General features: G+C 40.0%; 1 long non-coding RNA gene and 1 pseudogene across 2 annotated transcripts; both read left to right on the top strand.

Moving 5' to 3' along the window:
- Nucleotides 1-220: 220 nt before the first annotated feature.
- On the top strand, nucleotides 221-17,433 carry LOC132343995 (uncharacterized). 2 transcript variants are annotated; one of them, XR_009493058.1, is made up of 4 exons: nucleotides 221-499; nucleotides 801-869; nucleotides 3,254-3,322; nucleotides 17,145-17,433. It is a non-coding gene; the product is annotated as an uncharacterized lncRNA (long non-coding RNA). The 2 variants fall into 2 exon arrangements; XR_009493057.1 differs by having other exon boundaries at nucleotides 225-869; nucleotides 17,145-17,431.
- Nucleotides 23,130-23,791, top strand: OR5M46P (olfactory receptor family 5 subfamily M member 46, pseudogene; annotated as a pseudogene).

The following is a 25,181-nucleotide window of genomic DNA, read 5'->3' as shown; positions in this document are numbered from 1 at the left end:
CTACTCCCTTGGCCAGGGCTGGGATTAAGGAGCCCAAACTCATTCTGCTTGTTGATCCAGGCCAAGGAGTCTGGAGACAAGTTGTTGGAACAAGGGATAAAGACTCTCGTCAGAAAGCTAGCTGACAGAAACGGCAGCCTCACCTGTCAAGAGCCATCTTCCATTTGTCTGAATGTGGGCGCCTTTATTTATAGAAGGGGGCAGGGCTTACTGTGGCACTAACCAATGGCTGAAGGGGCCACTAACTGTCACTAGTTGTCAGTTACTCACTAACGGCCTCCTGCCTGGGGCAGAGGTTTCCCGTGGCACCGGCCAACGGTGGATCAGGGCTGCCCCAGCTTGTGCTGGTCTCTTGGCCTCTGAACCCAGAGCAGAAAAGTGCCACAGCAGAAAGCAGCCAGTCAGAAGCACCAACAGCTCCAGCAGTCGTTCTCCAGCTCTCAGTGGAGCAAGTGGTGCAGGCGGGAGAGGCGACAGTGGCCGCATAGAGACAGCAGAGGTACCATCAACTGGGATCACCATCTGAGGCAGCCAGCGCCAGGGGCTCACCCCACAGCCAGCCTGTGACCGCCAGGGTGGCCCCGGATGGGCAGCAAGAGCAGCTGGCCTGCCTGGTGGCAAGGGCGGCTGCAGGCAGGGAGGTGCAGGGAGTGACCTTGGCCTCAGCAGAGATGAGTAGGACGGTGCAGTGGAGGCAAAAGCCCATCATGTCTCGGGGTCGGGATACGGCGGCCACCACTACCTTGGTGGCCTTTTTGCTCAGAAATCCCAGCCAGGCCTGGACCTTGTACCCTCTGCAGGACCGCTCTGAGATGTGTTTGGTGGCTTGAAGAGAAAGAAAAAAAAAAAAAGCAGCCCTTGAAAAACAGGTATTTACTGAACAGGCCCTCAGGGCAACTCTGGTGCTAGAGATATAACAAAACCACTGCTGGCAAGGAACTGATGTTATTTTCCTGTTCTCCTTAAATTTTATGAAGAGCAAGGATATATACTTATTCATTTTCCAGGTTTCTGTGTTAAAACTTATATCCCAATGAGATGAGATAGCAAATGATTTTGGATGGTGTTGAATACTGAGAAGGAAATAAAAGAGGTTAGTGCTTAGGGAATGACAGACTCTCCTAGGGAGAGAGGGAACAGGGATTTCGTGCATCAGTTCGATTAGATAGAAGGGGACTGGGATAATAAACAGGTATTGTGCAAATATCTGGGAGATCCAGATAGCTAGGACATCGAGTTCAAAGCTGTTGGTGAGGGGAAGAAAAGGGTAAACAATGAGAACAGTTAGAAAGCTGATGCAGTAGCCCATGAGAGCAGACCAGTGCCAGGCAAAACTGAACTCTCTAACATATATTGCCTATTTATAACCTCAAATAATTCCTTGTATTTCAATCGATTATCTATGAATAAGAGGCAATCTCTAGAAAGTAAGGAGCAAGCTCATGATCAGAGAGTAAGTGAGGTATAGATGTATAACTATTAACAGAACTCAAGTCCAGGGCTAGAAACTCCACATTGTTTTTAGGGCAGCCTTCAGCTCTGCTTATCCCCTCCCCCCAAAAAAGTGTGTCAGAATGCAAATTCAGTTGGTGTGAGTCAGTATTCGGGTTTGTTCCACTGAGATATAGACCCAAGTCACTTTTGTGCAGCCTTTTTCAATTGATTAAGCAAAGGGTTCCATGTATCAGGCTTTAACAATTCCTTTAACTTAGGAGTGTTATTATTATTTAATCTCCATATGGAACAGAGAACATCAGGGTTGCAGCTGGATTCTAGGCAGCAATTACAAGGAATTTTGGGAATGCTTGTCATGAGAAGAACGATTAACTAATTATTCTTTAAAACATTTATTGAATACGTGGTCAATGCCAAAAATTTGACTGGGCCTGGTGATAAAATGGCAACAACATACAGGGTGGTCACTACCCACATGGAGTTTTCCATTTTCAATGGTTGTATAGGCAGAAATAAACTGTATAAGTGAGGCACACAGGACACAGAGCTCATGAAGGGAGATTTAACCTAGTCAGTTAAATCTGGGAGGATTTCCCAGAGAAAACTATGTTTGTACAAATAATAGAAAACACTTTTGTTATTTTTTATTGAAGTATAGTTGATTCACAATATTAATTTTAGTTTCAGGTGTACATCATGATGATTCAGCATTTTGAAAGTTTATACCCCACTAAAATTATTATAAGATAATGGCTATAATTTCCTGTGCTCTACAATTTATCCTTGTTGCTTATCTAGAAAATTATTTTTGAATGCCTCTGAAAACCCAAGGCAAAATACACTAAAGAAATGAAGTTGAAGTAATATTGAGGAAAAAACTGGGATACTATTCCACTGTCATCAGGCCTCCTGCTGTGTTCTTTTTTAAAAATATAAATTTATTTATTTTAATTGGAGGCTAATTACTTTACAATATTATAGTGGTTTTGCCATACACCAACATGAATCTGCCATGGGTGTACATGTGTTCCCCATCTTGAACCCCCCTCCCACCTCCTTCACCATACCATCCCTCTGGATCATCCCAGTGCACCACCCCAAGCACCCTGTCTCATGAATCAAACCTAGACTGGCAATTCATTTCACATATGATAATATAGATGTTTCAATGCTATTCTCCCAAATCATCCCACCCTCGCCCTCTCCCACAGAGTCTAAAAGACTGTTCTATACATCTGTGTCTCTTTTGCTGTCTCGCATATAAGGCTATCATTACCATCTTTCTAAATTCCATATATATGCATTAGTATACTGTATTGGTGTTTTTCTTTCTGGCTTACTTCACTCTGTATAATAGGCTCCAGTTTCATCCACCTCATTAGAACGGATTCAAATGCATTCTTTTTAATGGCTGAGTGATATTCCATTGTGTATATGTACCACAGCGTTCTTATCCATTCATCTGCTGATGGCCATCTAGGTTACTTCCATGTCCTGTCTATTATAAACAGTGCTGCAATGAACATTGGGGTACATGTGTCTCTTTCAATTCTGGTTTCCTCGGTGTATATGCCCAGTGTTCTTTTAACAGAAGCTCATTCATGCCTTAAGGCCTTTGCACTTGGTTGATGCTGCTGCTCCTTAGTCTGATTGCAGCCTCCTTCATATTCTTCTTATGGTCACTTTTCCACGACCCTCCTTATTTTGATTAGTCCCTGCTTATTGCTCTCAAAACACCCTTTCATTTTCTTCAAATGTGATGATCTTTTTCTTCCATTTATTTATTTATTTCTACTAGATTGTAAGCTTCAAGAACCTGGGCTCCTGGATCTCTGGGTCACATCATCAGGCCCAAGTCTGACACATGGTAAGTGCTCAATAAATATTGAAGTGCTGAATAAATAATGAAGGATAAAAGTTTGCACAAGAAGGTTTATACTAAGTTAATTTATTTTGCACGATGTTAATCATGTTATATTCCCTTCACCTAGCAAAATTCCAATAAAACTCCCTTAAAGATGAAGCTGCTGCACAATCCTTTATTGAAGATGAGAAATGAATTTTGCATAATCTGAGATTTAGTTTTTTAAATAAGCCCCTAGAAATTTACTTTGAAGCACATAAAAAAGATAGATTAATGGATAGAGAGACAGATGGATAGATATAAAATAAAACAAGTTTACTAAAATATAACATCAAAATTTTGATTATAGCTAAACAGATTGATGTTCACTGATAAATTCTTTAAACACGACTGTCTTTAGGCAAATTTTCATAAATGAATGTGGGAAAGAAAAAGCACCCAAGTATATTCCTCCTCTGAGTAGAGCTTATGTTTAATTTACACTTTCTGTGTCCTTCAGGTGGATGATTAGCAGGGAAATAGTCAAGAAAATCCTTTACAATATATTGTTTAAGCAACAAGTGATATATTTGGTATGATTTCCAGAAGAGAGTTGTGCACTCATATGGTTAATTGGAAGTTGGGAAAGCTAGAGCCCATGGCTCACTGTATTTCTGGCTTGAGATCTGGCTGCTGATTCCAGGGGCTTGAGTAAAGTCAGAAGTGAAAGGTGACTCCCACGTGTTACCTGTTGTAACAGGAGAAATCACTGTCTCACTTATTACTCATACTTCTCTCATCTAAGGAAATGTGCCCTTGGCATCATTAAGATACTTCAGTGTCTTTCTGTCCTGTGAATCTATTTGACCTTATGGCTGCTCTTGCTTTTGATGGTTCCAGGATGGGAGGAACCCTCATTACATTAATAACAATAACCAGCATGTGAATGAGTGTTCCTGGCTTATGAAAGTATTCTATTTGCCTTACTTTATTTGGTTGTCCCAACAATGCTATGTTGCAAATAGGCCAGGTAATATTATGCACCCGCCTATTTTACAGATCAAGGCAATGTGTGAGAGACATGGCCAGTTTCATGGTATGGTATTGAGGAACTGAAATTAGGACTGAGGTTCCTGATTTTAATCCAATCAGTCACCCTTATCTAATGCGTGACTGAAAATGTAGGCAATTTTTCACTACCCGATTTTGTCAAAAGGAGGGAGGCTAGTTCAAGGAAATAGAGTATCAGAGAAAAGCCATAGGGAAAGTGAACTTTTCCCAGGTTGGATTCATGCTCAGTTCAGTTCAGTTCAGTTCAGTTGCTCAGTCGTGTCCGACTCCTTGCGACCCCATGAATCGCAGCACGCCAGGCCTCCCTGTCCATCACTAACTCCCGGAGTTCACCCAGATTCACGTCCATCAAATCAGTAATGCCATCCAGCCATCTCATCCTCTGTCGTCCCCTTCTCCTCCTGCCCCCAATTCCTCCCAGCATCAGAGTCTTTTCCAATGAGTCAACTCTTCGCATGAGGTGGCCAAAGTACTGGAGTTTCAGCTTTAGCATCATTCCTTCCAAAGAAATCCCAGGGCTGATCTCCTTCAGAATGGACTAGTTGGATCTCCTTGCCATCAAAGGGACTCTCAGGAGTCTTCTCCAACACCACAGTTCAAAAGCATCAATTCTTTGGAGCTCAGCCTTCTTCACAGTCCAACTCTCACCATCCATACATGGCCACTGGAAAAACCATAGCCTTGACTAGATGGACCTTTGTTGGCAAAATAATGTCTTTGCTTTTCAATATGCTATCTAGGCTGGTCATAACTTTCCTTCCAAGGAGTAAGCATCTTTTAATTTCATGGCAGCAATCACCATCTGCAGTGATTTTGGAGCCCCCCCCAAAATAGTCTGACACTGTTTCCACTGTTTCCCCATCTATTTCCCATGAAATGATGGGACCGGATGCCATGATCTTCGTTTTCTGAATATTGAGCTTTAAGCCAACTTTGTCACTCTCCACTTTCACTTTCACCAAGAGGCTTTCACCAGAGGTGCCATCTTGTGATAATTATGGCATGGCATTGTGGGAAATAGACTAGGGAAACAGAGAAAATAGATTAAAAAAAAACTTTCAGACCTAAGGAGAAACCCAAAGTTCCCATTCCCCTTTTACAAAATAAAATGGTATCAGTCATGCAAACCCAACCTTGACCTTGCACAATACTTTTGTTCTGGGAAGTTAAAAAACTTGCTGGCAGACTCATCTTATCCCTCAACCCACTACAAGTCTTGTGGTGGAAGACGTTTAGGAAGAACTAAGAGAATATGTTTTAGCTCCATCAACTGTTTATTTTTGTCCTGATAAAATGAAAGTATACCTTTTAGAACTTTATACCATTTAGAACTACCCAGAGAACTGGAGATACTGAACTGCCCACTCTACCCCTACTAATCTCTGTCTTAGTCTCTGTTTTTCTAACTTCCTGAGCAAGAATGGATGAATGTATATTGCTGCTGCTACTGCTGCTAAGTCGAGTCAGTTGTGTCCAACTCTGTGCGACCCCATAGACGGCAGCCCACCAGGCTCCCCCGTCCCTGGGATTCTCCAGGCAAGAACACTGGAGTGTGTTGCCATTTTCTTCTCCAATGCATGAAAGTGAAAAGTGAAAGTGAAGTTGTTCAGTCGTGTCCAACCCTCAGTGACCCTGTGGACTGCAGTCTTTATATTAAGTCATGGTAAATAGCTAAAAGTCCCAGGAAAGGAATAAGAAGTGAGGAGAGATGGATTTTTAATTCCAAGTTTTCATTAGTCAGCCAGATGACCGTCTTGGATGTAAACCTCTCCTTTAATAAAACTATGAGTAATAATATTTTTTGTTTGTTTTGCTGAAATTTTCAAGCCCTAATATGAGAAATAGAATGAAAAAAATTCCTTGAACAAATAAAGGTCTTGTTCCTTCTTTGACTATCATAGACTCATGGTTTAGACAAAGAGAATGTGGAAGGCCTTTGCCCTGACACTCTGGAGAAATTGACTCTCAATGTTTTAACTTGCATCAAGGCATGAACTACCCATTTCCTCTCTGTAACTGACCCATTGGTAAAGTATTTCCAGATACCATTTAGAAATTGCAGCAGGGATTCCACTTCATTATTTATTTTGTAAACTTGGCTCTAAAGACAGATAAGTAGATATTTGAATTACAGCATAGTTAAGTTTGAACACAAGTTGGTTACCCAAGTGTCCTGATTTTTCTTAAGTTTTGCCAACAAAGCAAATGCAAAGAAATCAATTCCTAAGCCCATAGGAATCTGGAAACTGACTCACTGATACTTTTCCAAGATTTCACTCCATTTACTCATAATTGTGACACTTCATTTCTTTCTTCTCTTCTTTATCATTGTTGTTAATTTAAAAATAGCATCCTTTAGAGAGTCCTGGTTCATTGTTCTCCCTTAAGATTGTGAGTCTAGTACTCCACTCTGGACTATGTGGAGGGCAGTTATTAGTGACAGCCCTTGCCCTTTATTGTGAACTATTTCTCTTAATCACTGGTGCTCAGTTTGGAAGTTCAAGTGCCCAGTGAACCAGTCATTGAAAAAGGACTGTTCAACATTATAGGTGGCCAAGACCTACAAAGAAAAAGATTACATTAGATGTAAATGAACCCATGTCAAACAAGATATTTAGTTCTCTTTTATTTAATTTAAATTTATTTATTTTAATTAGAGGTTTGTTGGGGGCCAGAGTGAGGTACTCTGCCCATGGCAAAGGTCATGAGGAAGGAGGCTCGACATACGCAAAGGCGGGATCAAGCCTCAGGAGTCCCCCTGGAAATCCTCGAGCGTCTACCCCCATAACCAGAGCCTGCCTACTTTACTACTTTGTGCTCTTACCTACACCTCTGACTTTACGGGGGGCTGTCCCCCACCACCTCTTTCGGAGAAGGAGTTAACCTAGAGCTCCAGTCAATAAAAACTCTTGGGTGTGACAAGAGTGTTTTAACCTACAAACTCCTCTGAAGGTTCTCTAGCCTGCCTGACAGGCTTGTCCGGCCACATGTGATTGCTCACAGCCTCCCAACCATGAGAGGCACGAGATGCTTTAAACCCTCTAAAAACAGGTTCTTTAGAGAAGTTAGAAAACTATAAGTATAAGTATAGTGGGCTAATTAGAAATTGTGTTGGTGAAGGGTTTTTCATTTGTTGAGCCAATGTTTGTTGCTACGTCTCCACATCCCCTGCCCTTACACACGTTAATGAATATATAGAAGAAATGAGTATTAACCTTTGATATTAATCACGTTAGACCTTAGGCTAAGTAAATTCTTTCCTTAACTAAAACCCACTACACCCTCACCCTGTAGGAATGTAACTTTATTTGGGTGGCGTCTGTTTTGAGAATAATCAGCCCTGGAGAAATAAGTGTCCTGATTAACTGACCACTGTCACAAGGAGAGGGTCGTAAATTGTCAGCAGGCCCCCCTGGCCAGAAGATGATGTAACACCCCTAAGACCTCTGTATACATTTGTATGAAGCACCTGACTTTGATAAAAGTCAGGACTGCTGACCCCGCGTGACTTTTGCATAACATCTCAGTGTATAAAAGTAGACCATGGAAAATAAAGAATTGGGATCAGTTTCTCGAAATACTGGTCTCCCCATGTCGCTCTCTCTCTCACTCTGGCTGAGTCTCCATCTGGAGCGCGGAACCCACCATGCTTACTAATTATGCCTGGGCTTCTAAGATCCGACCAGGGAGGCCTCAGTGTCTCCTCTCCTTCGGGAGAACGGAAGGACGCCTGCGGCCTATGTAAGTGGTGCAAACTTCTTGTCTTGAAGTTTTATTGGTCTCCCGCGTAAACCAAGCTACTCAGCCTCTTTTCTCCACTGAATTTTCCTACTGAGCTATCCTTATTCTATTACTCTTTATATCTTTAATTAATATCTAATTGAAGCTATTGTATCCTGATCCTCGCCTATGCCATCTCTCCTTCGAATACCCTGGATCAGCCAGGGCTGGTCCCCGGCAGAGGCTAATTACTTTACAATATTGTATTGGTTTTGCCATACATCAACATGCATCCACCACAGCTGTATACGTGTTCCCAGTCCTGAATCTCTTTTAATCCATCATTCAACAAGTGCTGATTGAGTACGCATTTTATGTAACAAACCATGAGGGATAAAAATTAGTCCCAGGTCTCAGGGACCTTACAATTATAAAGGAAATAAGACATTTTGCTAAGAAGTATAGATAAGGAAATAGATATGAAGAAGTAAATAGGATTTGAGAGGACCAAGTCATTATCAGCCCTCAAAATCAGAAGACTAAGGTGTCATGAGTAAGGACTTTGGCAGATGGAAATGGGATTGTAGGACTCTGGTAGAAATGATAGGAGTTTGAATAATATTACCACAGAATAGACTTAAAGGACTTCTAAATGTGGAATAAAGCATACAAAGTCTTTAATCAAGGGTTTTGTGCATAGAAATACATTTATTAATATATACAAGTAGCTTCCTTTTTAATCTAATGTATTTTATTTTATACAAAGACAGACAGGTAAGAGGTTCATGGGATTCTCCAGACTACTTACAATGCTTATGGACGTGATTTTATTCAGTGTCTTTATAAGATTTAATTCTTGTTAGTGTTGTTGCCATTTTGAATGTTATTTTTGCAGTTTCTCTATGTCAGAAGTTTCTCGAAGTGTACTTTAGAGCACCTAGGGTTCCCTAGGACACTTTCAGGGGGTATTCAAGGTCAAAATGATTCCCATAATACTTCTGAGACAGTATTTGCCTTTTTCATTTTCATTCATGCATGCGTATAGCATGGGTTTTTCCAGAGGCTATTAAACATGGGATGATGTCATCACTCTGATGTTAACTTTTACTGGCTTTATCTTGTTATTTTAAAATTAATTAATAGATATTTTAAAGCTCTCAGTTTCAATTTCAAATACAATAAGTATCAGTGGATATAACCTCTACAAATGAAAGCTCTTTGATGTCCTCAATACGTTTTAAGAGTGGTTTCTTGACAAAAAAGATTGAGAACCACTACTGTGTGGAATGTCCACTGAATTTGGAAATGAGCATGGAGAAGGAAGCAGTACGATGACTGGATTTTCCAGTTAATCATGGCACACCAGTGTCAGTCTTAGGAGCAGTGGTATTCTGCATGGGTCACAAATCTTTTAATCGTTCACGGCATTGTAGCCGAGACTGCTGAGTCTCCTCTCGGGCCCCACTATCTATACGATGAAATGAGGGGGATTCCAGGGTTCTTCCTTCTGTTATTCTAGGAGTGTGAGATTCGTTGAAAGACTGTATCATGTTGGGGCAGGTTTAGTAAACCTTGCCTGTAAAGTGCCACACAGTAAATGTTTTAATTCTGCATCACAGCTACTCGATTCTGCTGTTTTAGGATGAAAGCTATCATAGAGAATATGTAATGTATGAGTGTGGCTGTGTTCCAATAAAACTACAAAAACAGACTGGGATAGATTGGCCCTTGGACTATAGTTTATTAGCCTTGATTAAGGGAAAAGCTTCTTAAATCAAACTGTTGGTTTAAAACCTACCTGTGGCGGATTCATTTTGATATTTGGCAAAACTAATACAATTATGTAAAGTTTAAAAATAAAATAAAATTAGAGGAAAAAAAAAAAAAAAAACCTGCTTCTAGGGAACTCCTACGTAGTCCACTGGTTAAGACTGTGTGCTTAACACAGGTTTGATCCCTAATAGGAGAACTAACAACCTGCATGCCACACAGTGTGACCAAATAAATAAAACCTGCTTCTACAACTTATTAGCTGTGTGATCTTATACAAGTTATATAACTTCTTCATACTTCAATTTTATCATTTGTGAAGTGGGAATACTCTGAGCATGTAGCTACATCCCATGTCAGTTCAGTTCAGTCACTCAGTCATGTCCGACTCTTTGCGACTCCATGGATCGCAGCACGCCAGACCTCCCTATCCATCACTAACTCCCGGAGTTTACCCAAACTCATGTCCATTAAGTTGGTGATGCCATCCAACCACCTCACCCTCTCGTCCTCTTCTCCTCATGCCCTCAATCTTTCCCAGCATCAAGATCCTTTGAAATGAGTCAGCTCTTCACATCAGATGGCCAAAGTATTGGAGTTTCAACTTCAACATCAGTCCTTCCAATGAAGACCCAGGACTGATTTCCTTTAGGATGGACTGATTGGATCTCCTTGCAGTCCAAGGGACTCTCAAGAGTCTTCTCCAACATCACAGTTCCAAAGCATCAATTCTTCAGTGCTCAGCTTTCTTTATAGTCCAACTCTCACATCCATACATGACTACTGGAAAAACCATAGCTTCGACTAGATGGACCTTTATTGACAAAGTAATGTCTCTGCTTCTTAATATGCTGTCTGAGTGAGTGAGTGAAGTAGCTCAGTCATGTCCGACTCTTTGAGACCCCATGGATTGTAGCCTGGCCAGGTTCCTTCGTCCATGGGATTTTCCAGGCAAGAATACTGGAGTTGGTTGCCATTTCCTTCTCCAGGAGATCTTCCCGACCCAGGGATTGAACCCAGGTCTCCTGCATTGTAGGCAGAGGCTTTACCGTCTGAGCCACTAGGGAAGATCTAATACACTGTCTAGGTTGGTCATAACTTTTCTTCCAAGGAGTAAGCACCTTTTAATTTCATGGCTGCAATCACTATCTGCAGTGATTTTTGGAGCCCTCAAAATAAAGTCAGCCACTGTTTCCACTGTTTCTCCATCTATTTGCCATGAAGTTATGGGACTGGATACCATGATCTTAGATTTCTGAATGTTGAGCTTTAAGCCAACTTTTTAACTGTACTCCTTCACTTTCATCAGTTCACTTCAGTTCAGTCGCTCAGTTGTGTCTGATTCTTTGTGACCCCATGAACCACAGCACACCAGGCCTCTCTGTCCATCACTAACTCCTGGAGTCTACCCAAACCCATGTCCATTGAGTCGGTGATGTTGCCCAACCATCTCACCCTCTGTCATCCCCTTATCCTCCTGCCCCCCAATCTTTCTAAGCATCAGAAACTTTTCAAATGAATCAGCTCTTCACATTAGGTGGCCAAAGTACTGGAGTTTCAGCTTCAATATCAGTCCTTCCAATGAAGACCTAGGACTGATCTCCTTTAAGATGGACTGGTTGGATCTCCGTGGAGTCCAAGGGACTCTCAAGAGTCTTCTCCAACACCACAGTTCAAAAGCATCAATTCTTCAGTGCTCAGCTTTTTTTTATAGTCCAACTCTCACATCCATATATGAACACTGGAAAAATCATAGCCTTGACTAGACAGACCTTTGTTGGCATAGTAATGTCTCTACTTTTTAATATGCTGCCTAGGTTGGTCATAACCTTCCTTCCAAGGACTAAGCATCTTTTAATTTCATGGCTGCAATCCCCATCTGCAGTGATTTTGGAGCCTTAAAAAAAAAAAAGTCAGCCACTCTTTCCACTGTTTCCCCATCTATTTCCCATAAAGTGCTGGGACCAGATGCCATGATCTTAGTTTTCTGAATGTTGAGCTTTAAGCCAACTTTTTCACTCTCCTCTTTCACTTTCATCAAGAGGCTCTTTAGTTATTCTTTACTTTCTGCCATAAGGGTGGTGTCATCTGCATATCTGAGGTTATTGATTTCTCCCAGCAATCTTGATTCCAGCTTGTGCTTCCTCCAGCCCAGCATTTCTCATGATGTACTCAGCATATAAGTTAAATCAGCAGGGTGACAATATACAGCCTTGACATACTCTTTTTCCTATTTGGAACCAGTCTGTTGTTCCACGCCCAGTTCTAACTGTTGCTTCCTGACCTGCACACAGGTTTCTTAGGAGGCAGGTCAGGTGGTCTGGTATTTCCATCTCTTTCAGAATTTTCCACAGTTGATTGTGCTCCACACAGTCAAAGGCTTTGGCATAGTCAATAAAGCAGAAATAGATGTTTTTCTGGAACTCTCTTGCTTTTTTGATGATCCAGCCAATGTTGGCAATTTGATCTCTCTTTTTTCTGCCCTTTCTAAAACCAGCTTGAACGTCTGGAAGTTCATTGTTCACATATTGCTGAAGTCTGGCTTGGAGAATTTTTAGCATTACTTTACTAGCTTGTGAGTAGAGTGCAATTGTGCAGTATTTTGAACACTCTTTGACATTGCCTTTCTTTGTGATTGGAATAAAAATGTCTAACATGCAAAACAGTTGACAGTGCCTGGCCCCTGGCAAGCGTCCAATAATTATTATTTGAGATAAGCAGATGGATTTGATGGATGCTTTCCCAAGAACAGCATTATTACCTGAGTGCTGAACCAGTCCTGGTTCCTCTCTTTGCTCCTTTTCATTGGTATGGGGCTCATCCGGGTAACATAAGCAATCCAGGGACTTTCAAGCAAACTTTAAGAGAATAAAAGGAAGACATGATCACTCCTTGGGGAGTTTCAGTTCCAGTTACTGGGCTTGCATAACCACTGGCAGATATGGCTGAGCATTAGAGAAATGGCAATGACTCAAAGGCTCCAATATAGTGGTGGTTACTTGTTTTTCATCTTTGCAGACCTTTTATATCTAAAGATGACACACTAGGTATTCAGTCATACTACCTGTCTTGCAGCCTAATGTACAAGAGCAGTGTCCCCAGTATTTTCCTTAGTCATTGGTGCAAGGCTCAGAAGATACCTAGATAACTGAAGGTCAGGCTTCTCTGGTGTCTCAGTGGTAAAGATTCCATCTGCCAATGCAGGAGACATGGGTTTGATTCCTGAGCCATGAAGATCCCCTGGACAAAGAAGTGGCAACCAACTCCAGGATTCTTGCCTGTGAAACCCCCAGAGCAGAGGAGCCTGGCAGGCTACTGTCCATGGAATTGCAAAAGAGTCAGACATGACTTAGTGACTAAAGCAACAACAACTTAAGGATATATGCAATGTGATTAACAGGTTGGCTATTGTCATCAAATAGAAATGGGTACAAGTTCTGATTTGGCACTGCCACTGGCCCTTATTTGCTCTTGAATGAGTGATTTAATGTCTCTGAACTTTAGTTCTCTTACCAGAAAAATGAAATTGATACTATCTGCATTGTCTGGTTTTGCAAGTTTTATTACATCAAATAAGATAATGCATGTAAAGTGAGTGAAGTAGTTCAGTTGTGTCCAACTCTTTGCGACCCCATGGACTGTAGCCCACCAGCTTCTCCATCCATGGAATTTTCCAAGCAAGAATACCGGAGTGGGTTGCCATTTCCTTCTCCAGGGGAGCTTTCTGACCTAGGGATTGAACCCAGGTCTCCCACAAGGCAGGCAGGTGCTTTACTGTCTGAGCCATCAGGGAAGCCCACAATGTAAAGCCTTTAGCAAATTGCCTGATGCATAGTAGCTACCATTATTGTCATGAATAGTAATGCAAATGAATGAGGAAGGAATACACTGGGAAGTTGAAGAGGGTTATTCAGTTTAAAGTCATTTTGATTCAGGGAAAATTTCTAATCATAAAATAACTTTTTAAAAAACTGGCCTCCTATTATCTTTGGTAAGAATTATGATGTCCAGCTGGATTACTGTTTGAAGGACTTGGTGATCAGGCAGAATACAGGTGACCTTTGAGAAACACTCAAGTCCAGTTAAATGTGGATATTTTTAAGTAAACACACTATACCACAAGATTAGTGGTTGCTTGAATCCACAGTTGTGGAACTACATATATGGATAGATGACTTGAATATCTTTGGATTTCGGAAACTGAGGTGGGTCCAGGGACTAATCCTCCTCAGATGCTGAGGGACTACTATACTGCAATTGAGAATGAATCACGTGGGAAAAAAGGCAAAATTGGGCAAATTCAGTTTCCAAGAAACTCATTCAATTATTTCAGATGTTTGATACCACATTTTTTTGGGAAATGTTTCAGTTACAAGAATGCAGCCAGCCGTCATAATCTGCTAATCATTGCTAATCATAAACAGATCAGATAAGAAAGGTAAGAGGACCATCCAGGTAATAAGAGTAGGAGAATATTATTGTTTCCTTACTTGACTAAATATATGAGTACCATGGTTCTGAAGATTCCATAGAAAGGACCAAATGTGATGAAATAGTGGATATAAAAGCTGCTGGCCCAGGTGATGTCCTGCTGGTAGAAGTGCTTGAAAGTTAAGCTAGTGGAAATAAAACTGGCTAAATTGTATATCCTAGTACTGGAAGGAAACTGAATTTGGAAAGGACCAAGCATTTACATTTCCCCTTTTCTACCAGCCTGATCTAGTTTTAGAGAAGGAATCGAGTTACTCACCTCCCAGTACCTTCTGTGATACATCTCTTTAATGGATTGCAGGTTCAGATATACTGGAATGAAAAGGAGGGGTCAGACTGAAGGAAAAAAAAAAAAAGATGGTGAACAAATGAGCTGATATGATTCCTGTGGAAGCTATTGAGAGTTGATCTCATTAACATGCTACTCCTGCAATATTGTCCCTGAGAAGGGATGCAAGGTGGAGATCCACAACCACATCCTGGATGCTGCTGGGCTTTTAGAGTCTCTGAGGCTGAATCAGGACTTTGGTTCAAGATCCCTTAAGGAGACTAGGGAAGCTTTGCAGATCTGAGTCATTTTTGATGAAAGCATCCTGGAAGAGCTTCTGCTGTGAGCTTTCAAGTTTTCTCAAGGTCTCTGGAATCCTTCAGTTCTTCACGATCCTTTGTGTTGGGCCCTGTCACAATATGTTGAGGTGGCAGATATACAGCAGGCATACTGAGTCTGGCCAGATAGTTATTTACCTGCTTCTCCCCCAGGACAAGTGAAGTTGCCTGGAGCATGTAGGAGTCATATGGAGACCCTTCATATTTTGACAGCTCCCTTTTTGATCAAACTTTAGTTAGATGCTCTGGAGCCCCCTTCCTGACTAGGCTTCATACTTGACCTGTAAGCTTTCAAAGTCTGCGAACTGTCAGGACAAATGATTTTGCCCACCCTACATGCTAAGAGTCACACAAATGCTAGAAATAGTTTCTAAGAACAGTTTAAGGCTATGTTCCTGGGATGACTCCAGCCCCCTTAAAATTCTTGAGAAATTTCAAGACTGTCCAAAGAAATTACTGCATGTTCAGTAGGCTCCTGACATCCTTTTTCTTCAATCATTTGTTAGAAAACTTACAATTATAAAATTCTTACTCTGTCCCTCTGGGATGGATCTTCCCTGACCCAGAAATGTCTTTCTCAAGGACTTGGGAGTCATCCCTCTGAAGTACAATCTTTGAAGATCAGGCTCTGTCCTGCAGCCTCTGGGAGGGTATGAGTTTGACTTTGATAAGCACCAGTTAGATGACACACATGGCTTAACCACAGGACCAGCTTCCCCTCCCTTTATCCTCTTTCCCTAATTTCCTTTAGCATGTCCCAGTGTTCTGGAGAGTTGAGCTCAGTTTATGCTGAAGTACCTTTCCCTACTACAGAAATCTGAATGAAAGCTGTCTCTCCACCTTTATGAAATGTCAAGCCTAATTTCTCTTTGACAGGTTGAGTATGACTCATTTGTACCTGTCTTACTAAGTTGAAGACATTTGAAATAAAATGACAAAATGAAACAGCTCCTCAGGACAATGTGGTTTGTAACCTGAACATTCTTCAGTGAAGCTACAATATTCATCCATTCCTCATAAGCTAAGCCTGTATTGTTTTACTACACACAGGAGGAGAATTCAGACAAGAGACTCCAATAGTTTTTTCTTATGTGAATACACATCTGTCTGGGCTGGAATAGTTAACTTTCAAACTGGGGCACCAATGTCCTCCACACCCTTTTTGGTCATGAAAGAGGGTAACTACATTAGGATAAGTCCTCAGAATTCTAGCACTGGAAGAGGCTACAGTGGTGGTTGATCCCCATGTCACAGAAAATGGACTCACAGGCCATCTTGGTCAGGCATGAGACAGATGATCACTGGTGGCCAATGTTTGGGCAAACCAGATCATCTGCAACAGTTTCTCAATCTTAACACTGTTGGCATTTTAGTGTCAGATAATTCTTTATTGTCCAGGGCTGTTCTGTGTACTATAAGACATTTCATAACATCCCTGGCATGTGCCCCATGGATGTCAGTACCATTACCCCTCTTTGTTGTGATAATCAAAAAAGTATCTGTATGGTGTCAAATGTCACACTGGGGGCAACAATGCTCCTAGGTGAGAACCACTGATCTATAGGAAATGTTTGAAATCTTCCTTAATTTGGATTTCTTTTGCAAATGAGTAAGCATGTTTTAGATGAGCATATTTTGGGGTCCTAAACTTTTCTTTGTGAACTTCATTAACAAAGAAGTTGGACTTCTTTGTTGGACTTCGTTAAGAGCAAAACATTTTTGCTTCTAGTATTTTTATTGGTATTAGCATTATTCAGCTACCTTATTTTCTCTCAAGCCTAGAACATATCCAGACCTATCTTATTTTATATATATGTGTGTGTGTGTGTGTGTGTGTGTGTGTATCCACTAAAATATCTTCTACAGTTGTATGTAAGCTGTGGAAACAGTCAACTTTCTTCCACACAGAAGCTCTACAGGTGACTTTTATTCATGAGACTCTGCTTTTTCTGGCACCTACTATCAGTACTTGAGCATTCTTTTCCTATTTTTCCTTCCTATCCATATACCACTATCCTTTTCTTCTTGATAAGTATTGTATTTAGCTTATCCAGGACAAGAGTTACCAGACCCCTTGATTGGCATCCTGCCTCCCATCCTTCTTGGAACATCTCCTTCCTTGTACAGTAGCCAGAATGATGAGATGCCCATTAAGAATGCCTAATTGTTCTTCTACTTTCCTTTTCAGATTTCACCCAAGTAAGTCTGAAATAAAACATGCTGCTTTTCTGAGGCACAACAAGACATGATCAGATCGTCTCTCTTTGGGAGGATTTCAATCATGCCTTCTGGCTTGACAACTGTTTGCTTCAAGGAAATGGGATGATAAGGATTGTGGCTCCCTGGTGACTCACCCATGTGGAAGTACAGGTGCTGCTTCTCGTAGTCGAGGTATTTGTTTTGTTCTTGCCATACTGAATAAAGAGAGAATAAAACTAAGAACAATATACACTTCTGTTATTATACTCAAGGGTGTGTGTGTGTGTGTGTGTGTGTGTGTGTGTGTGTGTGTGTAGAATCTCTATAGAAAGAGCCATCTGGTCAGAGTTCATTTACTGTCAAACTGAAGGCACTGAAGAACCAGAATTGAAGAGGGAGGAAATATTGTGGTGTCTTTTTCTTTATTTAATTGTGGGCAATTCTTGCAGGGATGGTTTATTTCATTTGACTTCAGAGATTGTGATCGTTTATTATTCTTCCCATGGGAGCCATTTTGAATTTTTTGTCCTGGTGTGGATTGGAATGATGATGGAAGAGAAATACTTCTGATAAGTTTTCAAGGTCTTCTTCAACCTATGTGCTTAGAATTCAGCTTGAAGCCCAGTCTGTTTGTATCCATTCATCCATTTAACAGATATTTTTTGAATGGTTATGTTATAAAACACATAGTCATAACCTCTAGTATCTACTTCATCTTTTCTCCATTATTTCCATAGTGGATCTCATGCTGTGATTTGCTCATTTTAAGTCATGATAATATATAATCTTTCCACTGGGAATTTGAGTCATTTCCTAGGGGTCTTCTTAATTAATTTAGTCTATGCCCAAATGCACAAAGGCAGCAAATATCTTGAGAGAAGGCATAGAAGTAATGGTTTATATTTATTTCCTGAGAGGCATTTAATAAACATTTAGTTGAAGGAATTAGTGAATGAATGATAATTCAAACCTCTTCTATAATTTTACCATATGTTCAGTCAGTTAAAACACTGTGAGCTGTGTTTGATTTTTTGTTTTTCCCATTCTTTTTATACCATCACTTCTACATATTTCTTCTGTTATTTGGATATTAAACTTGACCCTTCTTTCTCTTACTATCATAAATAAAAATATATGTCATGGTGTTAAAGTTATAATTATTTATGATAATTAGTTATGATATTTAGTTATGATAATTAGTTATCATAATTAGTTATCATAATTAATTATGATACTTACTCCCAAGCTTCTGGATATTTAAGTGGTCAGAAACTTGAAAGAGGGAATCAGTGGGAAACTTTGGACAGTTGGCAAATGTAGGTGAAGGATTGATTTTTGAGTATTGCCTCCAAAAGAGAAGTCTAACTTTTCCATAGTATGAGAATAGGACCTTGCCCTAGAGGATTTAATTAATACTTGTTAAAGGAATAAATGCTTGAAGCAAGTGGTAGAAAGACTGACAGTAAAATGGGAAGAACAGAAATACTTAGGGCTTATCAGGATTAGTTTTGTTGTGAAACAACTGAATTTTAGAGATTAAATTATTTTAAGTAATGTGTTGTGCAGTTGCTTTGAAATTAAAGTATACAGGAACCTAAGGCTTGAGGGATATGTCTCTAGAATGATGGAGAAGTGATGATGTCTCCATCCTCTGTGAAGAGGCAGCATGTGAACTAGACACGGTTCTATAGAAGCACTTCTGGAGGGGGCCAGGCTGCCTCATGAACTCCAGTGAGACAAAGCTCCATTGCTGTGAGGGAATAGGGAGAGAAGTCAAAATGTCATAAGTTTAGTGATCAGCCTAGGAGTTCACAGGGATGGTTCACACTGTAAAGAGTCTGCCTGCAACGTGGGAGACCCAGGTTCAATCCCTGGAGAAGGAAATAAAAACCCACTCCAGTATTCTTGCCTGGAAAATCCCATGGATGGAGGAGCCTGGTGGGCTACAGTCCATAGCGTTGCAAAGAGTCAGACATGACTGAGCGACTTCAATTTAGGAGTTCACAAACTTTGGAGAGCTCTGACTTGTTTGTGGAGTCATTGTGAAGAACAACTGACTGAAGACTACAATCAAAGTTTCTTTCTTTTTTTCTTTAAATCAAGACAGGAGACTTTTTCCCCCTAATTTAAAGAAGGTTGTCTTCCAAAACTGGGAAAACTTATTTTGAGAAAGTTGCACAATTTTGGTTACCACAAAGTCCAAGCAGCAACTGACCAAGCTACACTCCTTTGTTTTTAGAAAGCTCCTAAATTCTTTCAGAAGGAGATAGAGCCTCTTCCTAAGCATTTAATTATCAGGATCCATCATTTCCTCTTGAGGGAAAATACCTTTCTTTGGTTATCCTTATACCTTCTATGTTGAAAGCAGACTCTAAACATCTTGGTAATAATCCTTACATGCTGGTTTTTAAGCTGAAGTTTTAGAAAGTCAACAGCTGAGACATTCTGGAGTTTGCCTTCCTTTTTCTGTTGCTTAAGAAGTCTGAATTAGAGGTGAGGTCCTAAGTGTATTATGAGGCATTTGAGCTGAGTTTCATGTATAAATGAACCAAAATGAACCTAAACTAAAAATAACAGCTTAGTTTCTTCCAACAGCTAGAATTTGTTGACATAACTAGATATATAGATGTTTCCTGATTTAGCACTTGTTGAATGTACTGCCATGCCTTCTATGAGTGATTTAGCCTGAATGACTTTCAAGATCATGGAGTCATTAATTCCATATTTTCTTCTTTTCTTACAACACCAATTTCACTTATTTCAAATCTATATCCTGGACTTAAAAGAAGAAGAGACGATCTGAAAACATGCTTGAAGCCAGAATTTCCAGCCTGATCTCCTCACACCTGATCTCCTGATCCCCTCTACACATTGGAAAGGTGTAGACCTTTCCAAGAACCAGTTCCTGGAATATTTCTCTAGTGCTTAGGATTTCTAAACACACCTTGACAGGTTGTAAATCTCCAGTAACAAAAAGTGGGCCTCCATCAATATCTAGGTCTTTGGGAGTAGACGTTTGTTTTTACATGGTGTGAGAAGTGCTGGTTATTCCACCATTGGCCCTGAGGAGAAGAGAACATTCATTAGCTGCAAGATTTCTCTCCTGAAATATCTTTCATTATCAGAGTTTTCTAAAACTAAAGAAAATCAACCCTGAATATTCACTGGAAGGACTGAGGCTGAAGCCAAAGCTCCAATATTGTCCACCTGAGGCAAAGAACCAGCTCACTGGAAAAGACCCTGATGCTGAGAAAGATTCAGGGCAGGAGGAAAAGGGGATGACAGAGGATGAGATGGTTGGATGGCATCACCGATTCAATGGACTTGAGTCTGAGCAAACTTTATGAACCAGTGAAGGACAGGGAAGCCTGATATGCTGTGTTGAGTTCAGTCACTCAGTCGTGTCTGACTCTCTGCATCCCCAGAGACTGCAGCACACTTGGCTTCCCTGTCCATCACCAACTCCTGGAGTTTACCCAAACTCATGTCCATTGAGTCGGTAATGCCATCCAAGCATCTCATCATCTGTTGTTCCCTTCTCTTCCTGTCCTCAGTCTTTCCTAGCATCAGGGTCTTTTCAAATGGGTCAGCTCTTCTTATCAGGTGGCCAAAGTACTGGAGTTCCAGCTTCAACATCAGTCCTCCCAATGAACACTCAGGACTGATCTCCTTTAGGGTGGACTGTTTTGATCTTCTTGCAGTCCAAGGGACTCTTAAGAGTCTTCTCCAACACCACAGCTCAAAAGCATCAATTCTTTGGTGCTCAACTCTCGCATCCATACATGACTCCTGGAAAAAACCATAGCATTGACTAGATGGACCTTTGTTAACAAAGTAATGTCTCTGTTTTTTAATACGCTGTCTAGGTGGGTCATAACTTTCCTTCCAAGAATTAAGCATCTTTTAATTTCATGGCTGCAGTGCTGTGTTCATGGGGTCACAATGAATTGGACGTGACTAACGTCTGAATAGTAACCATCAGAGTTTTCTGCCTACATCTCCAAAGTTTAATTAAGATATGGATTCCTGGAACATGCCAACCCCATTCCTGGGTCACAGAATGATTCATTGGATAGAGGCTCTAAAAGCCTACAAGCAAATAATTATCTTATCCAGGAACACAAATTCCAGGCTAAAACAACTCATGATAATGAAGAAGAATAAAAGCCATTGAAATGAAATGTTTTTCCATCTTTCTTTTTATTGTCCTCCTTTAAAAAAATATGAAATAGGTAGGGCAGATAGTATACTTATTTTATAAATAAAAAAACTTCAGCTCTAAAACTATTTAGTTCTGGGGGGGATGGCCCCAGGGTTCCTACTTCAATTAATATTTTAAAGAGTCATAGATCTGAAGTCATCTCCTATGGGGGCTTGCCTCTGATCATCATATATTCAAGATTCGATGATCTCATTAAATATAAATGAGAATAAAAGTATTTTAGCTGATGCTGAGTTCATATCATCTCTGATTAAGTTGTTTAGGATTTTCCCTTTTTTTTGTGAAAATCTGAAGGTTTTAACAGAGAAAAAGATTTGGAAGCACATCAACTTTGTTGCATCCACTGGATGTATAAATGCTTCTGTGTGCTTTGGGGAAATTATCTACCTTTTGATGTTCAATTTCATCTTCAGTAAATATAGTGTAATATAATGACATTTGCCTCCATGGGTTGTTTGAGGAGACATGAGATCCTGTATGTAGAATGCTGGCATATTGAGATATTCAATTTATCTTCCCTTCCCCTATCACGTTAATCATTTATAGAAGAACAAACAATAGTCATAGTTTTTATTGCATATTTGACATCTCTCAAAAATTGATTAATAGATATTTTAGATCTGCAGTGCTCAATAGAGTAGCCATTATGTATGTGTGGCCACTGAGCACTTACTATGTGACCAGTCAAATGGAGGCGGGCTATATAAATATATAATACATACTATATTCAAAGCCTCAGAACAAGAAAAAAAAAGAAATTTAAAACATATTAATAATTTTTATATTTCTTTCATGTTAAAATGAAAATATTTTGAGTATATACAGGAGTAGCAAAGTTGGAAGAAGGTAATTGCTGTGACCAGTGTGTTCTCTTGGCAAAATTCTGTTGACCTTTGCCCTGCTTCATTCTGTACTCCAATGCCAAATTTGCCTGTTACCCCAGGTGTTTCTTGACTTCCTACTTTTGCATTCCACTCCCCTATAATAAAAAGGGCATCTTTTTTTTTTTTTTTGGTGTTAGTTTTGAAGGTCTTGTAGGTCTTCATAGAACCATTCAACTTCCGCTTCTTTGGCCTTAGTGTTTGGGGCATAGACTTGGTTTACCATGATACTGAATGGTTTGCCTTGGAAACAAACAGAGGTCATTCTTTCATTTTTGAGAATGCATCCAAGTACTGCATTTCAGACTCTTTCATTGATTATAAAGGCTACTCCATTTCTTCTAAGGGATTTTTTGCCCACAGTAGTAGATATAATGGTCATCTGAATTAAATTTGCCCATTCTGGTCCATTTTAGTTCACTGATTCCTAAAATGTCGATGTTCACTCTTGTCATCTCCTGTTTGATCAATTCCAATTCGCCTTGATTCATGGACCTAACATTCCAGGTTCTTATGCAGTACCAGTTTTTATAGCATCAGACTTTACTTCCACCACCTGTCACATCCATAGCTCGATGTTGTTTTCACTTTGGCTCAAACTCTTCATTCTTGCTGAAGTTATTTCTCCACTCTTCTCCAGTATTATATCAGGTACCTACCAACCTGGGAAATCATCTTTCAGTTCTCAAAGCAAGAATACTGGTGTACAAAATGAAGCAGGGCAAAGGCTAGCAGAGTTAGTTAGACTTGGATTACTGTGATACTGAATGGTTTGCCTTGGAAACAAACAGAGATCATTCTGTCATTTGGTTTCTCAGCAAATCCTAGAACATCATAGAAAAGTTGAGATCCAGTTTAAGTCCTAATCCGCTTTATACAGTTTGACTTTTTCATTTTCTTGGGGCTCACAGATAGCTATGTGCTCATAGCAATGGCTTATGACTGCTACATGGCCAACTAAAAACCCTTGTTATATGGCAGCAAAATGTCCCGAGGTGTCTGCCTTTGTCACTGCTACATCTTATATTTATGGCTTTGCAAATGGTCTTGCACAGACCATCCTGATGGCCACTCCTTCTGTGGACCCAATGAATTAAACCACTTTTACGGTGCAGACTCACTGCTCTTAGTCCTGGCCTGCTCAGATACTTATGTCAATGAAACTGCCATGTTTGTGGTGGCTGGTTCCAACCTCATGTTTGCTCTCACCATCATCCTCATCTCCTACGTTGTCATCTTTACAGCCATTCTGCAAGATCGTTCTCCAGAAGGGAGGTGCAAGTCCTTCTCCACTTGTGGGTCTCATCTGACAGTTGTCACTATGTTTTAATGGGACACTGTTCTTTGATGTATCTGAGGCTGCCTTCTGAGGCATCTGTAGAACAGACCAAAATTGCAGCTGTTTTTTATATCTTTCTGAGTCCTATGCTAAACCTTTTGATCTACAGCCTTCAGAACAAAGATGTTAAAAGAGCAATAAGGAGAGTGATTCAAGAGAAAATTTTTGTCAAATTATGTACACATTTGGCCAGAGGTATGTAATATATTTAAGAGAGAATTTTAAATTAACGAGTCACTTTTTGTCATTGACTTATTTTTTTCCTTTTGCAATTCACTTATGAAATGTGGAAGAATCTGTCAGATCATTAGCTTGTGTCATTTCAGTGTATTTAAAATGAATACCATCCCTCTGGGTCATCCCAGTGCACCAGCCCCAAGTAAAATTAAACAAACAAACAAAAAACTACTCAATAAATAAATAAATAAATAAAATAAAATGAATACCATATGGAAATTCAATGACAAGACCAAACAGCATTGTTATTTTTGTAATATTAGTAAAGGACAGATAATTCTGTGCACAGTATTCATAAAGGTAGAAAGTTATAAAAGACAGAATTACCAATGATGCTAAGACAATGTCAATTTGTTTGATTTGAGGGGTTTAAAATTTTCCAAATTATTTTCCAAAACTTGTCAATCGTATAAGGAGGAATGTTTTTTGCTTAGATGGTTGGTTTTTACCTTTGTTCACGTTACATATCCAAGAAGCTTTTTGGGTATCTTAAATTATTACTCTAAGAACTATATTTAGTTATTAGTACTGGTCAAACAGAATCCTCATTGATTAAATGTTTGACAGAAACGCCAAATTTCCTTTAGATTTTTAAAAATATTTCTTTTTTTTTTTTTTTTTTACCAATATACCTCTGGCATTAACTTATATTGGCTTTCACTTTTTTTTTTTTTTTTTAGTATGCACTGTTAACAGCTCACAGACAAAAATAGTGAATAATATAAAGAGCGCTTTTTGAAGCATACTTTATCATCATGAAGTTTTCACACAATGACACTTTGTTTCAAATTTGCACAAATATCCATGTCACGGACCTGACTGCACACCTTTGGCATCTCCCCCTGGGACGTACAGGTTGGGGAAGATCACAGTGCTAGAAAACTCCTCAGAAGAGAGGAGAGTTGAACAGAACTTGGTTGTGTTAGGTCAATCGAGTTGATTTTTTTTTTAAACTGATTTATAACTGATTTGCAATTTTAAGTTTCAGGTATACAACATTTGAGAGTCACTCAGTCATGTCCGACTCTTTGTGATCCCATGAACTGTAGCCTGCCAGGCTCCTCTGTCCATGGGGATTCTCCAGGCAAGAATACTCAAGTGGGTTGACATGCCCCTCTCTAGGGGATCTTTCAGACTCAGGGATTGAACCCAGGTCTCCTGCATTGCGGGCAGATTATTTGGTGTCTGAGCCACCAGGAAAGTTGGGTGTTCAGCATAGTGATTTACAATTTTTAGAACTGTTAAAGAGGCTTCTCCAGTGGCTCAGTGATAAAGGATCTGCTTGCAGTGTTGGCGACTCAGAAAATACAGGTTTCAGAACTGGGTTGAGAAGATCCACTGGCAGAG

The sequence above is a fragment of the Bos taurus genome, chromosome 26, assembly GCF_002263795.3.
Source record: "Bos taurus isolate L1 Dominette 01449 registration number 42190680 breed Hereford chromosome 26, ARS-UCD2.0, whole genome shotgun sequence".
Lineage (NCBI taxonomy): Eukaryota > Metazoa > Chordata > Mammalia > Artiodactyla > Bovidae > Bos > Bos taurus.
This window is presented reverse-complemented; position numbering and strand designations above follow the sequence as displayed.